This window comes from Triturus cristatus, chromosome 5_2 (assembly GCF_964204655.1).
Source record: "Triturus cristatus chromosome 5_2, aTriCri1.1, whole genome shotgun sequence".
NCBI classification, from domain to species: Eukaryota; Metazoa; Chordata; class Amphibia; order Caudata; family Salamandridae; genus Triturus; species Triturus cristatus.
The window spans coordinates 575,414,661-575,431,079 of NC_140588.1; the positions used below are offsets into that span (position 1 = coordinate 575,414,661).

A 16,419-nucleotide genomic window follows, 5' to 3' on the forward strand; every position below is an offset into this window, starting at 1 on the left:
AGATGACTTCCTGCCGCACACCATGTGGTCAGAAGCCTACGAAAAGAAGCGCACCTCGGAATACAGAATCTCACTTCCTCAAGAGCCTTGCACAAGAGATTGTCCTCCCGCCGAGGAAAGCAACTCAAAGGGAACCTTGCGAAAATCAAATTAGGAGCCAGATTGCGGGATGCTAGGCAAACTGTTTGTCAGAAAAGCAAATTCATTTTGAGAAGCCCTGACCTGCGGGAAGGAAAAGCATTCAAGGGCAGAAGAAGGACTGTTCCCTGACCGGGAATCGAACCCGGGCCGCGGCGGTGAGAGCGCCGAATCCTAACCACTAGACCACCAGGGAACCCACAGCCATACAGCAAAAGTTCCTACACTGCTCTCCTAGTGACAAAGCTCATGGGGGCTGAAAGCATATTTTATTCTACAGCGAATATGAATCAGAACTTGAAAAAACACTCATGATTCCACCAGACTGTTTGTCACTTCCAAGCACAGGCCATCCCCTCCCCCGTGCTACTGAACCGACGAATTCCTGTACAATCGGGATCCCCGGGAAATCACAAGAGGGACACCTAGTGGCCGCTGATAGCTCAAAGACAGCTGGTACACCTTCTCACACCTACCTCGTTATTCAGCTTGCTGGAAGAATACATTGCGAATGACCGATTCAAGAGTGCAAGGGAGAAGAGTGCTCCAAAGTAGATGTATACATCGCAGCCGGGTTTTCCAGCAATTTACCTTTCTGATGAGCTGGTACTGCACTTTACGCCCACATAGAGCACCTGACTGGGTGGGGGACTGCGTGCGCATGAAGGTGGCTGAGGGCAATGGGAGCAAAGCAACCTGGGACACAGGGGACCCAGCCCCTTTCCTCTGCTTTCGTCTATAGGTCGGGGTGCCTTTTTAAGGACCTTCGATTAAAAAAAGCTGAGCTGCGTGGACAAATTACGCACGTCTACGTCTTAGAGGGATCTTCCCTGACCGGGAATCGAACCCGGGCCGCGGCGGTGAAAGCGCCGAATCCTAGCCACTAGACCACCAGGGAGGAGATGCTCTTGTGAGCCTGCCTTGCTCACTTCCTTATTGTGACTAAGCTAACTCCACTGTATAGATTGCCCATAAAGTACGAGTGGGGAAAAGTTAGGTGTCACACAGTGTGTTTGTCATAAGCAATTACCTTTATCCTCCTGCAAAAGCCTTTTTACTCTGCAATCACCTCTTGCTGGACAGCCTGCGCTGGAGCAGCCAGCATGAAAAGGGAGCTGAGTAAGGCAGGGCCTAGGGTCTCACCAGGGTGGCCGAGTGGTTAAGGCGTTGGACTTAAGATCCAATGGACAGTTGTCTGCATGGGTTCGAGCCCCATCCCTGGTATGGGTTTTCAGCGGGTGTGTAGGAACTTGCAGATGCTTTTTTAAAGCATTTTCCTCTGCCCTCCTCACCCTCCCAGTGCCCTTCCTTAACAGTCCCAATTCACGTCTCAGCTGTGGGGTCTGCTGCTACTCTGCACTTAGCATGGATGCTTCCCAAAGCAATGCAGTGCCACCTACGCAGAGCCCCTGCTTAGAGAAATACACCTCCTATGTCTTTTCCCACTGAAGGGAGCAGGAGGAAGTACTTGCTTCCTGGGGAACATGGACCTGCCACTGGAATTTGTTAACCCGCCTCTTGCGGATTTCTCCCCTTTCTTTGATTTACACCTGCAGGCTCTCCCTTGCCATCGGAGCAGGATCTGCTGATCCAGGCCCGGCTGGATCAAATGTGCAAAGGCTTGTCCCCAGGCCTCGGGAAAAAATTGAGCAGAGATTCCCGCCTCCGCCTCCTCTTGCCTTCCGAACGGGCTTCCAAACGGGCAATGCCCTGACGGGTACCCCACGCCCCACCCTGCCCATGCCCACGCCCCTGTATATGAGGGTGACCCATGTCCCTCACCCTCCATGCTCGAACGGAAGACACGTGTGTCCTGAGGGGAGCGCCAGACAGGCATTTCTCCGGCCAGGCAGACCCCTGCAGCACCCGTTAGGCTCCAAAGCCTGTACATTCCCAAGATGCCACTGGTCACTATGCAAATCAGACAGCCCTGGCCACACCCTCTCCGCCGCTGGGCTCTGCTGCTTTCGGTACGTGCAGCTCAGCTTTTTCTTACCCTGAACCAGACTTCCGTTTCAGCAAAAAGGTGGGTTGCAGTGGGTCCGGGATGCCATTTGGAGACAAAGCCTGCGGCCCTGTCAAAGATGACTTCCTGCCGCACACCATGTGGTCAGAAGCCTACGAAAAGAAGCGCACCTCGGAATACAGAATCTCACTTCCTCAAGAGCCTTGCACAAGAGATTGTCCTCCCGCCGAGGAAAGCAACTCAAAGGGAACCTTGCGAAAATCAAATTAGGAGCCAGATTGCGGGATGCTAGGCAAACTGTTTGTCAGAAAAGCAAATTCATTTTGAGAAGCCCTGACCTGCGGGAAGGAAAAGCATTCAAGGGCAGAAGAAGGACTGTTCCCTGACCGGGAATCGAACCCGGGCCGCGGCGGTGAGAGCGCCGAATCCTAACCACTAGACCACCAGGGAACCCACAGCCATACAGCAAAAGTTCCTACACTGCTCTCCTAGTGACAAAGCTCATGGGGGCTGAAAGCATATTTTATTCTACAGCGAATATGAATCAGAACTTGAAAAAACACTCATGATTCCACCAGACTGTTTGTCACTTCCAAGCACAGGCCTTCCCCTCCCCCGTGCTACTGAACCGACGAATTCCTGTACAATCGGGATCCCCGGGAAATCACAAGAGGGACACCTAGTGGCCGCTGATAGCTCAAAGACAGCTGGTACACCTTCTCACACCTACCTCGTTATTCAGCTTGCTGGAAGAATACATTGCGAATGACCGATTCAAGAGTGCAAGGGAGAAGAGTGCTCCAAAGTAGATGTATACATCGCAGCCGGGTTTTCCAGCAATTTACCTTTCTGATGAGCTGGTACTGCACTTTACGCCCACATAGAGCACCTGACTGGGTGGGGGACTGCGTGCGCATGAAGGTGGCTGAGGGCAATGGGAGCAAAGCAACCTGGGACACAGGGGACCCAGCCCCTTTCCTCTGCTTTCGTCTATAGGTCGGGGTGCCTTTTTAAGGACCTTCGATTAAAAAAAGCTGAGCTGCGTGGACAAATTACGCACGTCTACGAGGGATCTTCCCTGACCGGGAATCGAACCCGGGCCGCGGCGGTGAAAGTGCCGAATCCTAGCCACTAGACCACCAGGGAGGAGATGCTCTTGTGAGCCTGCCTTGCTCACTTCCTTATTGTGACTAAGCTAACTCCACTGTATAGATTGCCCATAAAGTACGAGTGGGGAAAAGTTAGGTGTCACACAGTGTGTTTGTCATAAGCAATTACCTTTATCCTCCTGCAAAAGCCTTTTTACTCTGCAATCACCTCTTGCTGGACAGCCTGCGCTGGAGCAGCCAGCATGAAAAGGGAGCTGAGTAAGGCAGGGCCTAGGGTCTCACCAGGGTGGCCGAGTGGTTAAGGCGTTGGACTTAAGATCCAATGGACAGTTGTCCGCATGGGTTCGAGCCCCATCCCTGGTATGGGTTTTCAGCGGGTGTGTAGGAACTTGCAGATGCTTTTTTAAAGCATTTTCCTCTGCCCTCCTCACCCTCCCAGTGCCCTTCCTTAACAGTCCCAATTCACGTCTCAGCTGTGGGGTCTGCTGCTACTCTGCACTTAGCATGGATGCTTCCCAAAGCAATGCAGTGCCACCTACGCAGAGCCCCTGCTTAGAGAAATACACCTCCTATGTCTTTTCCCACTGAAGGGAGCAGGAGGAAGTACTTGCTTCCTGGGGAACATGGGCCTGCCACTGGAATTTGTTAACCCGCCTCTTGCGGATTTCTCCCCTTTCTTTGATTTACACCTGCAGGCTCTCCCTTGCCATCGGAGCAGGATCTGCTGATGCAGGCCCGGCTGGATCAAATGTGCAAAGGCTTGTCCCCAGGCCTCGGGAAAAAATTGAGCAGAGATTCCCGCCTCCGCCTCCGCCTCCTCTTGCCTTCCGAACGGGCTTCCAAACGGGCAATGCCCTGACGGGTACCCCACGCCCCACCCTGCCCATGCCCACACCCCTGTATATGAGGGTGACCCATGTCCCTCACCCTCCATGCTCGAACGGAAGACACGTGTGTCCTGAGGGGAGCGCCAGACAGGCATTTCTCCGGCCAGGCAGACCCCTGCAGCACCCGTTAGGCTCCAAAGCTTGTACATTCCCAAGATGCCACTGGTCACTATGCAAATCAGACAGCCCTGGCCACACCCTCTCCGCCGCTGGGCTCTGCTGCTTTCGGTACGTTCAGCTCAGCTTTTTCTTACCCTGAACCAGACTTCCGTTTCAGCAAAAAGGTGGGTTGCAGTGGGTCCGGGATGCCATTTGGAGACAAAGCCTGCGGCCCTGTCAAAGATGACTTCCTGCCGCACACCATGTGGTCAGAAGCCTACGAAAAGAAGCGCACCTCGGAATACAGAATCTCACTTCCTCAAGAGCCTTGCACAAGAGATTGTCCTCCCGCCGAGGAAAGCAACTCAAAGGGAACCTTGCGAAAATCAAATTAGGAGCCAGATTGCGGGATGCTAGGCAAACTGTTTGTCAGAAAAGCAAATTCATTTTGAGAAGCCCTGACCTGCGGGAAGGAAAAGCATTCAAGGGCAGAAGAAGGACTGTTCCCTGACCGGGAATCGAACCCGGGCCGCGGCGGTGAGAGCGCCGAATCCTAACCACTAGACCACCAGGGAACCCACAGCCATACAGCAAAAGTTCCTACACTGCTCTCCTAGTGACAAAGCTCATGGGGGCTGAAAGCATATTTTATTCTACAGCGAATATGAATCAGAACTTGAAAAAACACTCATGATTCCACCAGACTGTTTGTCACTTCCAAGCACAGGCCATCCCCTCCCCCGTGCTACTGAACCGACGAATTCCTGTACAATCGGGATCCCCGGGAAATCACAAGAGGGACACCTAGTGGCCGCTGATAGCTCAAAGACAGCTGGTACACCTTCTCACACCTACCTCGTTATTCAGCTTGCTGGAAGAATACATTGCGAATGACCGATTCAAGAGTGCAAGGGAGAAGAGTGCTCCAAAGTAGATGTATACATCGCAGCCGGGTTTTCCAGCAATTTACCTTTCTGATGAGCTGGTACTGCACTTTACGCCCACATAGAGCACCTGACTGGGTGGGGGACTGCGTGCGCATGAAGGTGGCTGAGGGCAATGGGAGCAAAGCAACCTGGGACACAGGGGACCCAGCCCCTTTCCTCTGCTTTCGTCTATAGGTCGGGGTGCCTTTTTAAGGACCTTCGATTAAAAAAAGCTGAGCTGCGTGGACAAATTACGCACGTCTACGTCTTAGAGGGATCTTCCCTGACCGGGAATCGAACCCGGGCCGCGGCGGTGAAAGCGCCGAATCCTAGCCACTAGACCACCAGGGAGGAGATGCTCTTGTGAGCCTGCCTTGCTCACTTCCTTATTGTGACTAAGCTAACTCCACTGTATAGATTGCCCATAAAGTACGAGTGGGGAAAAGTTAGGTGTCACACAGTGTGTTTGTCATAAGCAATTACCTTTATCCTCCTGCAAAAGCCTTTTTACTCTGCAATCACCTCTTGCTGGACAGCCTGCGCTGGAGCAGCCAGCATGAAAAGGGAGCTGAGTAAGGCAGGGCCTAGGGTCTCACCAGGGTGGCCGAGTGGTTAAGGCGTTGGACTTAAGATCCAATGGACAGTTGTCTGCATGGGTTCGAGCCCCATCCCTGGTATGGGTTTTCAGCGGGTGTGTAGGAACTTGCAGATGCTTTTTTAAAGCATTTTCCTCTGCCCTCCTCACCCTCCCAGTGCCCTTCCTTAACAGTCCCAATTCACGTCTCAGCTGTGGGGTCTGCTGCTACTCTGCACTTAGCATGGATGCTTCCCAAAGCAATGCAGTGCCACCTACGCAGAGCCCCTGCTTAGAGAAATACACCTCCTATGTCTTTTCCCACTGAAGGGAGCAGGAGGAAGTACTTGCTTCCTGGGGAACATGGACCTGCCACTGGAATTTGTTAACCCGCCTCTTGCGGATTTCTCCCCTTTCTTTGATTTACACCTGCAGGCTCTCCCTTGCCATCGGAGCAGGATCTGCTGATCCAGGCCCGGCTGGATCAAATGTGCAAAGGCTTGTCCCCAGGCCTCGGGAAAAAATTGAGCAGAGATTCCCGCCTCCGCCTCCTCTTGCCTTCCGAACGGGCTTCCAAACGGGCAATGCCCTGACGGGTACCCCACGCCCCACCCTGCCCATGCCCACGCCCCTGTATATGAGGGTGACCCATGTCCCTCACCCTCCATGCTCGAACGGAAGACACGTGTGTCCTGAGGGGAGCGCCAGACAGGCATTTCTCCGGCCAGGCAGACCCCTGCAGCACCCGTTAGGCTCCAAAGCCTGTACATTCCCAAGATGCCACTGGTCACTATGCAAATCAGACAGCCCTGGCCACACCCTCTCCGCCGCTGGGCTCTGCTGCTTTCGGTACGTGCAGCTCAGCTTTTTCTTACCCTGAACCAGACTTCCGTTTCAGCAAAAAGGTGGGTTGCAGTGGGTCCGGGATGCCATTTGGAGACAAAGCCTGCGGCCCTGTCAAAGATGACTTCCTGCCGCACACCATGTGGTCAGAAGCCTACGAAAAGAAGCGCACCTCGGAATACAGAATCTCACTTCCTCAAGAGCCTTGCACAAGAGATTGTCCTCCCGCCGAGGAAAGCAACTCAAAGGGAACCTTGCGAAAATCAAATTAGGAGCCAGATTGCGGGATGCTAGGCAAACTGTTTGTCAGAAAAGCAAATTCATTTTGAGAAGCCCTGACCTGCGGGAAGGAAAAGCATTCAAGGGCAGAAGAAGGACTGTTCCCTGACCGGGAATCGAACCCGGGCCGCGGCGGTGAGAGCGCCGAATCCTAACCACTAGACCACCAGGGAACCCACAGCCATACAGCAAAAGTTCCTACACTGCTCTCTTAGTGACAAAGCTCATGGGGGCTGAAAGCATATTTTATTCTACAGCGAATATGAATCAGAACTTGAAAAAACACTCATGATTCCACCAGACTGTTTGTCACTTCCAAGCACAGGCCATCCCCTCCCCCGTGCTACTGAACCGACGAATTCCTGTACAATCGGGATCCCCGGGAAATCACAAGAGGGACACCTAGTGGCCGCTGATAGCTCAAAGACAGCTGGTACACCTTCTCACACCTACCTCGTTATTCAGCTTGCTGGAAGAATATATTGCGAATGACCGATTCAAGAGTGCAAGGGAGAAGAGTGCTCCAAAGTAGATGTATACATCGCAGCCGGGTTTTCCAGCAATTTACCTTTCTGATGAGCTGGTACTGAACTTTACGCCCACATAGAGCACCTGACTGGGTGGGGGACTGCGTGCGCATGAAGGTGGCTGAGGGCAATGGGAGCAAAGCAACCTGGGACACAGGGGACCCAGCCCCTTTCCTCTGCTTTCGTCTATAGGTCGGGGTGCCTTTTTAAGGACCTTCGATTAAAAAAAGCTGAGCTGCGTGGACAAATTATGCACGTCTACGTCTTAGAGGGATCTTCCCTGACCGGGAATCGAACCCGGGCCGCGGCGGTGAAAGCGCCGAATCCTAGCCACTAGACCACCAGGGAGGAGATGCTCTTGTGAGCCTGCCTTGCTCACTTCCTTATTGTGACTAAGCTAACTCCACTGTATAGATTGCCCATAAAGTACGAGTGGGGAAAAGTTAGGTGTCACACAGTGTGTTTGTCATAAGCAATTACCTTTATCCTCCTGCAAAAGCCTTTTTACTCTGCAATCACCTCTTGCTGGACAGCCTGCGCTGGAGCAGCCAGCATGAAAAGGGAGCTGAGTAAGGCAGGGCCTAGGGTCTCACCAGGGTGGCCGAGTTGTTAAGGCGTTGGACTTAAGATCCAATGGACAGTTGTCCGCATGGGTTCGAGCCTCATCCCTGGTATGGGTTTTCAGCGGGTGTGTAGGAACTTGCAGATGCTTTTTTAAAGCATTTTCCTCTGCCCTCCTCACCCTCCCAGTGCCCTTCCTTAACAGTCCCAATTCACGTCTCAGCTGTGGGGTCTGCTGCTACTCTGCACTTAGCATGGATGCTTCCCAAAGCAATGCAGTGCCACCTACGCAGAGCCCCTGCTTAGAGAAATACACCTCCTATGTCTTTTCCCACTGAAGGGAGCAGGAGGAAGTACTTGCTTCCTGGGGAACATGGGCCTGCCACTGGAATTTGTTAACCCGCCTCTTGCGGATTTCTCCCCTTTCTTTGATTTACACCTGCAGGCTCTCCCTTGCCATCGGAGCAGGATCTGCTGATGCAGGCCCGGCTGGATCAAATGTGCAAAGGCTTGTCCCCAGGCCTCGGGAAAAAATTGAGCAGAGATTCCCGCCTCCGCCTCCGCCTCCTCTTGCCTTCCGAACGGGCTTCCAAACGGGCAATGCCCTGACGGGTCCCCCACGCCCCATCCTGCCCATGCCCACACCCCTGTATATGAGGGTGACCCATGTCCCTCACCCTCCATGCTCGAACAGAAGACACGTGTGTCCTGAGGGGAGCGCCAGACAGGCATTTCTCCGGCCAGGCAGACCCCTGCAGCACCCGTTAGGCTCCAAAGCCTGTACATTCCCAAGATGCCACTGGTCACTATGCAAATCAGACAGCCCTGGCCACACCCTCTCCGCCGCTGGGCTCTGCTGCTTTCGGTACGTGCAGCTCAGCTTTTTCTTACCCTGAACCAGACTTCCGTTTCAGCAAAAAGGTGGGTTGCAGTGGGTCCGGGATGCCATTTGGAGACAAAGCCTGCGGCCCTGTCAAAGATGACTTCCTGCCGCACACCATGTGGTCAGAAGCCTACGAAAAGAAGCGCACCTCGGAATACAGAATCTCACTTCCTCAAGAGCCTTGCACAAGAGATTGTCCTCCCGCCGAGGAAAGCAACTCAAAGGAAACCTTGCGAAAATCAAATTAGGAGCCAGATTGCGGGATGCTAGGCAAACTGTTTGTCAGAAAAGCAAATTCATTTTGAGAAGCCCTGACCTGCGGGAAGGAAAAGCATTCAAGGGCAGAAGAAGGACTGTTCCCTGACCGGGAATCGAACCCGGGCCGCGGCGGTGAGAGCGCCGAATCCTAACCACTAGACCACCAGGGAACCCACAGCCATACAGCAAAAGTTCCTACACTGCTCTCCTAGTGACAAAGCTCATGGGGGCTGAAAGCATATTTTATTCTACAGCGAATATGAATCAGAACTTGAAAAAACACTCATGATTCCACCAGACTGTTTGTCACTTCCAAGCACAGGCCATCCCCTCCCCCGTGCTACTGAACCAACGAATTCCTGTACAATCGGGATCCCCGGGAAATCACAAGAGGGACACCTAGTGGCCGCTGATAGCTCAAAGACAGCTGGTACACCTTCTCACACCTACCTCGTTATTCAGCTTGCTGGAAGAATACATTGCGAATGACCGATTCAAGAGTGCAAGGGAGAAGAGTGCTCCAAAGTAGATGTATACATCGCAGCCGGGTTTTCCAGCAATTTACCTTTCTGATGAGCTGGTACTGCACTTTACGCCCACATAGAGCACCTGACTGGGTGGGGGACTGCGTGCGCATGAAGGTGGCTGAGGGCAATGGGAGCAAAGCAACCTGGGACACAGGGGACCCAGCCCCTTTCCTCTGCTTTCGTCTATAGGTCGGGGTGCCTTTTTAAGGACCTTCGATTAAAAAAAGCTGAGCTGCGTGGACAAATTACGCACGTCTACGAGGGATCTTCCCTGACCGGGAATCGAACCCGGGCCGCGGCGGTGAAAGCGCCGAATCCTAGCCACTAGACCACCAGGGAGGAGATGCTCTTGTGAGCCTGCCTTGCTCACTTCCTTATTGTGACTAAGCTAACTCCACTGTATAGATTGCCCATAAAGTACGAGTGGGGAAAAGTTAGGTGTCACACAGTGTGTTTGTCATAAGCAATTACCTTTATCCTCCTGCAAAAGCCTTTTTACTCTGCAATCACCTCTTGCTGGACAGCCTGCGCTGGAGCAGCCAGCATGAAAAGGGAGCTGAGTAAGGCAGGGCCTAGTGTCTCACCAGGGTGGCCGAGTGGTTAAGGCGTTGGACTTAAGATCCAATGGACAGTTGTCTGCATGGGTTCGAGCCCCATCCCTGGTATGGGTTTTCAGCGGGTGTGTAGGAACTTGCAGATGCTTTTTTAAAGCATTTTCCTCTGCCCTCCTCACCCTCCCAGTGCCCTTCCTTAACAGTCCCAATTCACGTCTCAGCTGTGGGGTCTGCTGCTACTCTGCACTTAGCATGGATGCTTCCCAAAGCAATGCAGTGCCACCTACGCAGAGCCCCTGCTTAGAGAAATACACCTCCTATGTCTTTTCCCACTGAAGGGAGCAGGAGGAAGTACTTGCTTCCTGGGGAACATGGGCCTGCCACTGGAATTTGTTAACCCGCCTCTTGCGGATTTCTCCCCTTTCTTTGATTTACACCTGCAGGCTCTCCCTTGCCATCGGAGCAGGATCTGCTGATGCAGGCCCGGCTGGATCAAATGTGCAAAGGCTTGTCCCCAGGCCTCGGGAAAAAATTGAGCAGAGATTCCCGCCTCCGCCTCCGCCTCCTCTTGCCTTCCGAACGGGCTTCCAAACGGGCAATGCCCTGACGGGCCCCCCACGCCCCATCCTGCCCATGCCCACACCCCTGTATATGAGGGTGACCCATGTCCCTCACCCTCCATGCTCGAACGGAAGACACGTGTGTCCTGAGGGGAGCGCCAGACAGGCATTTCTCCGGCCAGGCAGACCCCTGCAGCACCCGTTAGGCTCCAAAGCCTGTACATTCCCAAGATGCCACTGGTCACTATGCAAATCAGACAGCCCTGGCCACACCCTCTCCGCCGCTGGGCTCTGCTGCTTTCGGTACGTGCAGCTCAGCTTTTTCTTACCCTGAACCAGACTTCCGTTTCAGCAAAAAGGTGGGTTGCAGTGGGTCCGGGATGCCATTTGGAGACAAAGCCTGCGGCCCTGTCAAAGATGACTTCCTGCCGCACACCATGTGGTCAGAAGCCTACGAAAAGAAGCGCACCTCGGAATACAGAATCTCACTTCCTCAAGAGCCTTGCACAAGAGATTTTCCTCCCGCCGAGGAAAGCAACTCAAAGGGAACCTTGCAAAAATCAAATTAGGAGCCAGATTGCGGGATGCTAGGCAAACTGTTTGTCAGAAAAGCAAATTCATTTTGAGAAGCCCTGACCTGCGGGAAGGAAAAGCATTCAAGGGCAGAAGAAGGACTGTTCCCTGACCGGGAATCGAACCCGGGCCACAGCGGTGAGAGCGCCGAATCCTAACCACTAGACCACCAGGGAACCCACAGCCATACAGCAAAAGTTCCTACACTGCTCTCCTAGTGACAAAGCTCATGGGGGCTGAAAGCATATTTTATTCTACAGCGAATATGAATCAGAACTTGAAAAAACACTCATGATTCCACCAGACTGTTTGTCACTTCCAAGCACAGGCCATCCCCTCCCCCGTGCTACTGAACCGACGAATTCCTGTACAATCGGGATCCCCGGGAAATCACAAGAGGGACACCTAGTGGCCGCTGATAGCTCAAAGACAGCTGGTACACCTTCTCACACCTACCTCGTTATTCAGCTTGCTGGAAGAATACATTGCGAATGACCGATTCAAGAGTGCAAGGGAGAAGAGTGCTCCAAAGTAGATGTATACATCGCAGCCGGGTTTTCCAGCAATTTACCTTTCTGATGAGCTGGTACTGCACTTTACGCCCACATAGAGCACCTGACTGGGTGGGGGACTGCGTGCGCATGAAGGTGGCTGAGGGCAATGGGAGCAAAGCAACCTGGGACACAGGGGACCCAGCCCCTTTCCTCTGCTTTCGTCTATAGGTCGGGGTGCCTTTTTAAGGACCTTCGATTAAAAAAAGCTGAGCTGCGTGGACATCTTACGCACGTCTACGAGGGATCTTCCCTGACCGGGAATCGAACCCGGGCCGCGGCGGTGAAAGCGCCGAATCCTAGCCACTAGACCACCAGGGAGGAGATGCTCTTGTGAGCCTGCCTTGCTCACTTCCTTATTGTGACTAAGCTAACTCCACTGTATAGATTGCCCATAAAGTACGAGTGGGGAAAAGTTAGGTGTCACACAGTGTGTTTGTCATAAGCAATTACCTTTATCCTCCTGCAAAAGCCTTTTTACTCTGCAATCACCTCTTGCTGGACAGCCTGCGCTGGAGCAGCCAGCATGAAAAGGGAGCTGAGTAAGGCAGGGCCTAGGGTCTCACCAGGGTGGCCGAGTGGTTAAGGCGTTGGACTTAAGATCCAATGGACAGTCGTCTGCATGGGTTCGAGCCGCATCCCTGGTATGGGTTTTCAGCGGGTGTGTAGGAACTTGCAGATGCTTTTTTAAAGCATTTTCCTCTGCCCTCCTCACCCTCCCAGTGCCCTTCCTTAACAGTCCCAATTCACGTCTCAGCTGTGGGGTCTGCTGCTACTCTGCACTTAGCATGGATGCTTCCCAAAGCAATGCAGTGCCACCTACGCAGAGCCCCTGCTTAGAGAAATACACCTCCTATGTCTTTTCCCACTGAAGGGAGCAGGAGGAAGTACTTGCTTCCTGGGGAACATGGGCCTGCCACTGGAATTTGTTAACCCGCCTCTTGCGGATTTCTCCCCTTTCTTTGATTTACACCTGCAGGCTCTCCCTTGCCATCGGAGCAGGATCTGCTGATGCAGGCCCGGCTGGATCAAATGTGCAAAGGCTTGTCCCCAGGCCTCGGGAAAAAATTGAGCAGAGATTCCCGCCTCCGCCTCCGCCTCCTCTTGCCTTCCGAACGGGCTTCCAAACGGGCAATGCCCTGACGGGTCCCCCACGCCCCATCCTGCCCATGCCCACACCCCTGTATATGAGGGTGACCCATGTCCCTCACCCTCCATGCTCGAACGGAAGACACGTGTGTCCTGAGGGGAGCGCCAGACAGGCATTTCTCCGGCCAGGCAGACCCCTGCAGCACCCGTTAGGCTCCAAAGCCTGTACATTCCCAAGATGCCACTGGTCACTATGCAAATCAGACAGCCCTGGCCACACCCTCTCCGCCGCTGGGCTCTGCTGCTTTCGGTACGTGCAGCTCAGCTTTTTCTTACCCTGAACCAGACTTCTGTTTCAGCAAAAAGGTGGGTTGCAGTGGGTCCGGGATGCCATTTGGAGACAAAGCCTGCGGCCCTGTCAAAGATGACTTCCTGCCGCACACCATGTGGTCAGAAGCCTACGAAAAGAAGCGCACCTCGGAATACAGAATCTCACTTCCTCAAGAGCCTTGCACAAGAGATTTTCCTCCCGCCGAGGAAAGCAACTCAAAGGGAACCTTACGAAAATCAAATTAGGAGCCAGATTGCGGGATGCTAGGCAAACTGTTTGTCAGAAAAGCAAATTCATTTTGAGAAGCCCTGACCTGCGGGAAGGAAAAGCATTCAAGGGCAGAAGAAGGACTGTTCGCTGACCGGGAATCGAACCCGGGCCGCGGCGGTGAGAGCGCCAAATCCTAACCACTAGACCACCAGGGAACCCACAGCCATACAGCAAAAGTTCCTACACTGCTCTCCTAGTGACAAAGCTCATGGGGGCTGAAAGCATATTTTATTCTACAGCGAATATGAATCAGAACTTGAAAAAACACTCATGATTCCACCAGACTGTTTGTCACTTCCAAGCACAGGCCATCCCCTCCCCCGTTCTACTGAACCGACGAATTCCTGTACAATCGGGATCCCCGGGAAATCACAAGAGGGACACCTAGTGGCCGCTGATAGCTCAAAGACAGCTGGTACACCTTCTCACACCTACCTCGTTATTCAGCTTGCTGGAAGAATACATTGCGAATGACCGTTTCAAGAGTGCAAGGGAGAAGAGTGCTCCAAAGTAGATGTATACATCGCAGCCGGGTTTTCCAGCAATTTACCTTTCTGATGAGCTGGTACTGCACTTTACGCCCACATAGAGCACCTGACTGGGTGGGGGACTGCGTGCGCATGAAGGTGGCTGAGGGCAATGGGAGCAAAGCAACCTGGGACACAGGGGACCCAGCCCCTTTCCTCTGCTTTCGTCTATAGGTCGGGGTGCCTTTTTAAGGACCTTCGATTAAAAAAAGCTGAGCTGCGTGGACAAATTATGCACGTCTACGTCTTAGAGGGATCTTCCCTGACCGGGAATCGAACCCGGGCCGCGGCGGTGAAAGCGCCGAATCCTAGCCACTAGACCACCAGGGAGGAGATGCTCTTGTGAGCCTGCCTTGCTCACTTCCTTATTGTGACTAAGCTAACTCCACTGTATAGATTGCCCATAAAGTACGAGTGGGGAAAAGTTAGGTGTCACACAGTGTGTTTGTCATAAGCAATTACCTTTATCCTCCTGCAAAAGCCTTTTTACTCTGCAATCACCTCTTGCTGGACAGCCTGCGCTGGAGCAGCCAGCATGAAAAGGGAGCTGAGTAAGGCAGGGCCTAGGGTCTCACCAGGGTGGCCGAGTTGTTAAGGCGTTGGACTTAAGATCCAATGGACAGTTGTCCGCATGGGTTCGAGCCTCATCCCTGGTATGGGTTTTCAGCGGGTGTGTAGGAACTTGCAGATGCTTTTTTAAAGCATTTTCCTCTGCCCTCCTCACCCTCCCAGTGCCCTTCCTTAACAGTCCCAATTCACGTCTCAGCTGTGGGGTCTGCTGCTACTCTGCACTTAGCATGGATGCTTCCCAAAGCAATGCAGTGCCACCTACGCAGAGCCCCTGCTTAGAGAAATACACCTCCTATGTCTTTTCCCACTGAAGGGAGCAGGAGGAAGTACTTGCTTCCTGGGGAACATGGGCCTGCCACTGGAATTTGTTAACCCGCCTCTTGCGGATTTCTCCCCTTTCTTTGATTTACACCTGCAGGCTCTCCCTTGCCATCGGAGCAGGATCTGCTGATGCAGGCCCGGCTGGATCAAATGTGCAAAGGCTTGTCCCCAGGCCTCGGGAAAAAATTGAGCAGAGATTCCCGCCTCCGCCTCCGCCTCCTCTTGCCTTCCGAACGGGCTTCCAAACGGGCAATGCCCTGACGGGTCCCCCACGCCCCATCCTGCCCATGCCCACACCCCTGTATATGAGGGTGACCCATGTCCCTCACCCTCCATGCTCGAACAGAAGACACGTGTGTCCTGAGGGGAGCGCCAGACAGGCATTTCTCCGGCCAGGCAGACCCCTGCAGCACCCGTTAGGCTCCAAAGCCTGTACATTCCCAAGATGCCACTGGTCACTATGCAAATCAGACAGCCCTGGCCACACCCTCTCCGCCGCTGGGCTCTGCTGCTTTCGGTACGTGCAGCTCAGCTTTTTCTTACCCTGAACCAGACTTCCGTTTCAGCAAAAAGGTGGGTTGCAGTGGGTCCGGGATGCCATTTGGAGACAAAGCCTGCGGCCCTGTCAAAGATGACTTCCTGCCGCACACCATGTGGTCAGAAGCCTACGAAAAGAAGCGCACCTCGGAATACAGAATCTCACTTCCACAAGAGCCTTGCACAAGAGATTGTCCTCCCGCCGAGGAAAGCAACTCAAAGGAAACCTTGCGAAAATCAAATTAGGAGCCAGATTGCGGGATGCTAGGCAAACTGTTTGTCAGAAAAGCAAATTCATTTTGAGAAGCCCTGACCTGCGGGAAGGAAAAGCATTCAAGGGCAGAAGAAGGACTGTTCCCTGACCGGGAATCGAACCCAGGCCGCGGCGGTGAGAGCGCCGAACCCTAACCACTAGACCACCAGGGAACCCACAGCCATACAGCAAAAGTTCCTACACTGCTCTCCTAGTGACAAAGCTCATGGGGGCTGAAAGCATATTTTATTCTACAGCGAATATGAATCAGAACTTGAAAAAACACTCATGATTCCACCAGACTGTTTGTCACTTCCAAGCACAGGCCATCCCCTCCCCCGTGCTACTGAACCGACGAATTCCTGTACAATCGGGATCCCCGGGAAATCACAAGAGGGACACCTAGTGGCCGCTGATAGCTCAAAGACAGCTGGTACACCTTCTCACACCTACCTCGTTATTCAGCTTGCTGGAAGAATACATTGCGAATGACCGATTCAAGAGTGCAAGGGAGAAGAGTGCTCCAAAGTAGATGTATACATCGCAGCCGGGTTTTCCAGCAATTTACCTTTCTGATGAGCTGGTACTGCACTTTACGCCCACATAGAGCACCTGACTGGGTGGGGGACTGCGTGCGCATGAAGGTGGCTGAGGGCAATGGGAGCAAAGCAACCTGGGACACAGGGGACCCAGCCCCTTTCCTCTG

The 16,419-nt window shown here is 53.3% G+C and overlaps 13 non-coding genes across 13 annotated transcripts; 1 reads left to right on the plus strand and 12 right to left on the minus strand.

Moving 5' to 3' along the window:
* Positions 1-262: 262 nt before the first annotated feature.
* TRNAE-CUC (transfer RNA glutamic acid (anticodon CUC)) lies at positions 263-334 on the minus strand. The gene has a single exon. It is a non-coding gene; the product is annotated as a tRNA-Glu (tRNA).
* Positions 335-964: 630 nt separating this feature from the next.
* Positions 965-1,036, minus strand: TRNAE-UUC (transfer RNA glutamic acid (anticodon UUC)). The gene has a single exon. It is a non-coding gene; the product is annotated as a tRNA-Glu (tRNA).
* Positions 1,037-2,482: 1,446 nt separating this feature from the next.
* TRNAE-CUC (transfer RNA glutamic acid (anticodon CUC)) lies at positions 2,483-2,554 on the minus strand. Its single transcript has one exon. It is a non-coding gene; the product is annotated as a tRNA-Glu (tRNA).
* A 939-nt stretch (positions 2,555-3,493) lies between these two features.
* TRNAL-UAA (transfer RNA leucine (anticodon UAA)) lies at positions 3,494-3,576 on the plus strand. The gene has a single exon. It is a non-coding gene; the product is annotated as a tRNA-Leu (tRNA).
* Positions 3,577-4,702: 1,126 nt separating this feature from the next.
* Positions 4,703-4,774, minus strand: TRNAE-CUC (transfer RNA glutamic acid (anticodon CUC)). The gene has a single exon. It is a non-coding gene; the product is annotated as a tRNA-Glu (tRNA).
* A 630-nt stretch (positions 4,775-5,404) lies between these two features.
* On the minus strand, positions 5,405-5,476 carry TRNAE-UUC (transfer RNA glutamic acid (anticodon UUC)). The gene has a single exon. It is a non-coding gene; the product is annotated as a tRNA-Glu (tRNA).
* Positions 5,477-6,922: 1,446 nt separating this feature from the next.
* Positions 6,923-6,994, minus strand: TRNAE-CUC (transfer RNA glutamic acid (anticodon CUC)). The gene has a single exon. It is a non-coding gene; the product is annotated as a tRNA-Glu (tRNA).
* A 630-nt stretch (positions 6,995-7,624) lies between these two features.
* TRNAE-UUC (transfer RNA glutamic acid (anticodon UUC)) lies at positions 7,625-7,696 on the minus strand. The gene has a single exon. It is a non-coding gene; the product is annotated as a tRNA-Glu (tRNA).
* A 1,452-nt stretch (positions 7,697-9,148) lies between these two features.
* Positions 9,149-9,220, minus strand: TRNAE-CUC (transfer RNA glutamic acid (anticodon CUC)). The gene has a single exon. It is a non-coding gene; the product is annotated as a tRNA-Glu (tRNA).
* Positions 9,221-9,844: 624 nt separating this feature from the next.
* TRNAE-UUC (transfer RNA glutamic acid (anticodon UUC)) lies at positions 9,845-9,916 on the minus strand. The gene has a single exon. It is a non-coding gene; the product is annotated as a tRNA-Glu (tRNA).
* A 1,452-nt stretch (positions 9,917-11,368) lies between these two features.
* On the minus strand, positions 11,369-11,440 carry TRNAE-CUC (transfer RNA glutamic acid (anticodon CUC)). Its single transcript has one exon. It is a non-coding gene; the product is annotated as a tRNA-Glu (tRNA).
* Positions 11,441-12,064: 624 nt separating this feature from the next.
* On the minus strand, positions 12,065-12,136 carry TRNAE-UUC (transfer RNA glutamic acid (anticodon UUC)). The gene has a single exon. It is a non-coding gene; the product is annotated as a tRNA-Glu (tRNA).
* Positions 12,137-14,290: 2,154 nt separating this feature from the next.
* Positions 14,291-14,362, minus strand: TRNAE-UUC (transfer RNA glutamic acid (anticodon UUC)). Its single transcript has one exon. It is a non-coding gene; the product is annotated as a tRNA-Glu (tRNA).
* Positions 14,363-16,419: the final 2,057 nt, after the last annotated feature.